The sequence below is a fragment of the Alligator sinensis genome, unplaced genomic scaffold, assembly GCF_000455745.1.
Source record: "Alligator sinensis unplaced genomic scaffold, ASM45574v1 scaffold77_2, whole genome shotgun sequence".
Classification (NCBI taxonomy): domain Eukaryota; kingdom Metazoa; phylum Chordata; order Crocodylia; family Alligatoridae; genus Alligator; species Alligator sinensis.
Genome location: NW_005842016.1, coordinates 2,538,864 through 2,544,420, shown reverse-complemented (window position 1 = coordinate 2,544,420; position 5,557 = coordinate 2,538,864).

The following is a 5,557-nucleotide window of genomic DNA, read 5'->3' as shown; positions in this document are numbered from 1 at the left end:
AGTGTTTGGGGTTTAGGGGGGGGAAGAACAAAAAAGAAAAAGAGATAAAAGTGGGGGGATGAGAGCACCCCTCAAAATAAAATAACTCCCCACAGCAGACAAGCAAAAAAGAAAGACAGAAAGAGAAACAGTAAGAGAGAAACAGCGAAGTAGACACATGCAACTTGCAGATGGAGAAACCAGAAGTAGAAGGGGGAGGGGCTAGAGAATAGAGAAAAAGAAGAAAAAACCCTGCAAAAATGCAAGAAAAAAATCAGAAAGGGAGATAGACAAAAGCAGGACATCTTTAGACAGGTGGGAGTCAGAAAAGAAGAGATAGGAAGCCAGGGAGACTTATGCTCAGCATCACCCCACGCAGCTCCAAGTGAGCTCAGTTTGAGGTGTCCAAAGCAGAAGGAAGGAAGGAAGAAGTAAACCACCCTCCCAACCAAAACCAAACAAAAACAATGTTTTGAATATGTTGAAAAGTTTGGCTTTTGAAGGACTTTTCCTCTCATTTTGGCTGCAATTGGAGTTTTACTGAATAAACTATTTGTTAATAAATTTCCTTAGCACTGTCTCTCATTTTTTTTGCCCTCTCCCTGCCTACCTACATGCTGTAGATATCTATGCTGTGGGGCTTTTAATAATTTACACTGCAACAAAGATAAGAAGTCCTTCTTGAGAGTGCTGCTTACATGGGATGAAGCTGTCAAGGGTATGACAGAGTGCAAAAGAAGTTTACATAAAGTTCTGACTACAAGTGGGACCATGGCACCAGGACAGGAGGGAGTTGAAGAGAAAACCACTGGGAGGGGAAAGGGGCATGAAAAAATGGATTATGGGTAAATGTAGAAGGGGATGAAAGGAAAGAAAATTGATCCATGCTCCATGTCCATGGTAGCTAACTATAAAAGGATATTTCCACAGTACATACTATAAAACACTCAACTAGGTCATGCCTGGAAGCATAGCCATTGTATAGAATAAATTGTTTCTTCATGGCTGAACAGTAAATTCAACCACCTAGTGATCAGGCCACATCTACACAAGATGCTGTCTTTGCTGTAACAAGCTACTGCTCAGTCAGCACCAACAAAAAGCCATTCAGGGATGCTACTGCACACTAATTCCAGTTATTACGTAGTCATTTAGTATTTCTATTTAGTAAGTACTAAGTACTATATGACTGCTCAGTAACAACTGTGCAGCCAGCATCTCATGTAGATGTGGTCCCAGATCCCTTTCTATTAGCCTTATGTTCAAATACTGATTAATTCTTCTTCCCATATCCAATTCAGCAAATAAGACACTGGCACGTCCAGATGATCAAGAACATGACTGTTGCAGCATCTCAAAATAGTTTGAAATGCCACAAAAGGCATGCTAAGAATAAAAAAATGTACCCCATGCTGCATATTTGCATCATGAACTCTAAATCGAATAATGGGAAATCCCAGTATCAAAATAAAAACACGTGTATAAAAAGCAGGACACACTGCCTCAGCATGATGTCTCCGTGTGCTGAAGCAAATAGGAGAGGGGCAAGGCTGCAGCATGACCCAGACCCAGGCGCTGTCCCAGGTAAGCAGAGATGTTGGGGGACTGTGTGGTTTCTGGGGTGGGGGGGGTTGTGGGTGTAGGGCATGTGGGTAGGTGTGTGGGGATGATGTTCAGGGTGTGGCAAGTGGCAGGGGTATGGGAGATGTGGGGTGTTGGGGTGGGTATCAGAGGTGTGGGGGGATCTTGGGGGCCCCACATGCCCATGTCCCAACCCACCCCCTGAAGTGCACAATTCCTGGCCCTGGCAGCAGTAGAAGCTGGGCCATTGGAGCCATGCTTCATTGCAGGCATGTGATGCATGGCCCCTGGCAGTGCAGCACCACCTGACCCAAGGTCTGTAAATGGAAAATGGGCCTGTCCTGACTCAGCCCCGTCCAGCCTGCCCCACTAGTGCACACCTTTGGACAGGACTGGGATGTTCCTGCCATCACTGGTGGCTCCTGTGCAAAGCCGCATGCTATTGGGGTAGGCAGGTCCAGGCCCATTTGCCATGTACAGATCCTGGGTCAGAAGGCATTTCATCACTGTGGAGCTGTGCTTGCAGTGGGCCATGGTCCAATGGCTCAGTTGGCTGCTACTGCCAGTGCCAGGGGCTGTGCATCACAAGGGGTGACCCCACCCACAGACCCCACATCCCCCACCCCCACACCTACCCACACACCCCGCATTCCCCCTATACTTACAACCCCCACACACCCACCCACGAACCTCTCCAGACACCTCCCCCACATGCAAGATCCCCACACCCACCCCCTCACCCCTTCCCACCCCTCTCCTGCAAACTCCACGTCCCCCCACATCTCACACCCTGCATACCCAGCTGCCAGACAGGAACGGGCCTTCTGGTGGGAGCTGTGGTTACAAGAGCATCTGTCCACACATCCTGATTAGTGAAGGAATCAGGGGAAGCTCTGATTTTACATGATAAAAAACCCAAAAGCAAACACCAAAGCATATAGATAATTAAAAAAAAAATATTATGATGATAGAGGCACTGATAGGCTTGTAAATTGCTTTAAAATGGTAAATATTCAATAAAACATTGCCCAACTGATCACTCTCTCTCTCTCCCTCTCTTTTTCTCTCTCTCTTTATATATAAAAACACAGATTTTGGGGTATTTTAGAGTGAATTTGGGATTTTGTAATGAGCAAATTATCAATTTTTAAACAGGGAACACCAGCATCCTTGCTGGTGACCCAGGCAGAGAATCCTGCCCAGGGCTGGCACTGGAGACCCAGCTGGAGGGCAAACAAGGTGGCTGACCTCCTGATCATTTGGGGCCAGGAGCACATGCTTTAATAGTTCAAAGCGGGCCACTAAAATGAGCACATCTTCCAGGTGATAGCTGCTCAGATGGCAGGGTGGGGGCACACATGGTACCAGTGCCTCACAAAATCCAACTGTGCAGCCACAGCCCACTGGCAGCTGGTCCAGAGGTGCAGATGGCTCTGCTTCAGTGCCCATGCCGCAGCTCAGATGGCTGTGCGGTCCCCATCCAGGTCTGTCAGGTGTACAGACATGGGGCTGTAGGTCCAAGGGGGTAGATGCTGTCGCAGGTGGCAGCAGGTCACAGCCAGGCAGCAGCTCCCACTCCTAGACTGCTGCAGTGGATAGAGGGCACAGGGGCCACTCTAGGGCAAGGCTGCTGCAGCAGTGCAGCTGGCACACTGGGCTAGTGTCCCTATATGTCAAGTGGCCAGGCCTCAGAAGCTCCTGTCTATTTGTATCCTTCATATTTATGAGGGCCATAAGGCCCACCCAACTAACTAATAGCCCCTATTGTGTGGGGCCAATGAGTGAGAGATACAGCTAAATTTCTTGGGACAACAAAAGTAAAAAACAGGATAGGAGTGACATGAGAGTCAAAGGGTCAAAAGGTGAAAATGAGCATTCCTGAGGGAAATACTGATTAGAGTGCCCTGGGCTGCACCCACCAGTTCTCAAAGGCATCCAAGGAGCTGGTGGACACCGCCCAGTGCTGCTCTGACTGGAAACATGCATGGACGAGTGACAGGAAAGCAGCCCCATGGTCCCTGGGCACCTTCCTGGCCAGAGCCTCATTCCTGGTTATTTACAGGGCCCACTTGGCCAGGGCCAGGAGGAGGTTGACCAGGAGGTCCTGGGACCTGGTGGGGTCACGGATGGGGTGCCCAAAAATAAAAAGGTGGGGGGTGAAGTTCAACCAGAATCTCAGGAGGAGGTTTTGGAGGTGGCTGCAGCCTGGTGCACTCGAGCCTCAGAAGCGCTTATCTATTTGTCCATCTGATTACCATGGGCAAGGCTCACTTGGTTAACTAGTAGAACCGTTTTTCATGGGGGCTAATGGACAAATGAAACAACTACATTCTTGGGACAACTAATGAAAAAAAATGGATAGGTGTGTTGTGTGGGTCAAAGGGTCAAAATGTGAAAACAAGAGTGCCTGAGGGGTACACCGAGCAGAGCCCCCAAGCTGCACCCACTGGTCCTCAAAGGTATCCAAGGAGCCAGTAGGCACTGCCCACTGGTGCTCTGCCTGGAAATGTGCACAGACAAGTGAGAGGAAAGTGGCCCCACAATCTCTGGGTACCTTCCCGACCAGAACCTCCTTTCTGGTCAAGCACAGGACCCACTTGGCCAGGGCCAGGAGAAGGTTGACCAGAAGGTCCAGGGACTTGGTGGGGCTGTGGATGGTGTGACCAAATCCAAACAGGTAGGGGGAGAAATTTGACCAGAACCTCAGGAGGAGGTTCCGGAGGTGAAAGGACTGCAGCTTGGTTCATTCCAGAGTCATGTGCGCCAGGGTCTCCCTCTGCCTGCAGAAAGGGCAGGAGACCGTGGTGTTTGTGAAGCTTGACACATACATGCCTGTGGTGATGGCTCCATAGAGGAGCCACCAGCTGAGGTCCCCAGCGGCTTGTGGGATGAGGATGGAGTTCAGATTCAGCCATTGGGGTGCCCCAGCCATGCTCTCACCGAGCAGGTCCCGCCACTTGGTGTCTGGGTGGGAATCAAGGGCAGCATGATGAACCATGCAGCACAGAAGTGTGTAGTGGTGGCAGTGATGGATGGTGGAAAAGTGGACTGGTCCAGTGTCCTCCAGCCACCTTAGGTGGGGAGGGGGGGCGACATGAGGCTGGGAGAGGCTCCGGCCCCACGATAAACTCCAGTGGGCTGGAGGACATGGGGTGGGGGAGGTGGGAACCGCCACTGCATAGGACCTGGTCAACAAGGGCAAGGGTGTCAGGAGGTAGGGCAGATTTCACCTCCTGGACCAGACAGCAGGTTGCATGTGTCGTGGGTAGACCCATGTTCCAGTCCAGCACAATGGGGTCCACCCACTCCTGCCTATCATAGTCCAGGAGGCCTCTGAATAGACTCACAGCAGCCAGGATCAACCTCTGTCACAACTGGAGTGCCTCTGCTGTCAGCACCTCCAGCTGGGGGTTCTAGAGGAGGGGTTTGATAAGCAGGTTGGCACCCTGAGCGAGTGCTGCAGGGGACCTGGAGGCAGAGACCAGCCTCCAAGCCCAGAGGAGGTCCTGGTAGAACTCTGGCAGCCCTCTCAGGTCGTGCAGGGAGAAGCCCTGCAGGACGACAAGCTACCGGTCATATCAGAGCCTCCGGAAATGGTGGAGGAAGGCATGCCACCCAAGTAGCCCTGAGCTGCTTGCCAGGGCAGCTTTTTATACTGCTGGAGCTAGAACAGGTGCTATCCCCAGCCTTCAGCTTCCCCTGGCTGCAGACCTAGGAGGAGCAGGGCAGGGTCAGTTTACCTTAAGTGGCACAACTTCCCCCATACCAAAGTTCATGTTCAGGCATGTGTTCTGAGGCACAAATCTCTGGCATACATTTGTGCCACTGCTATTTGAGCTGCTGCAAGTGCACATGCCTGCATGTATGGATATGCTCACTGTTAGCAAATTTCAGCTAATTAATTGCTGGTTTCATAGTTGGTAAGGTTGGAAGGGACCTGAGGAGATCATCTAGTCTGACCCCCTGCCGTGGCAGGAAAGAGTACTGGGGTCAAACG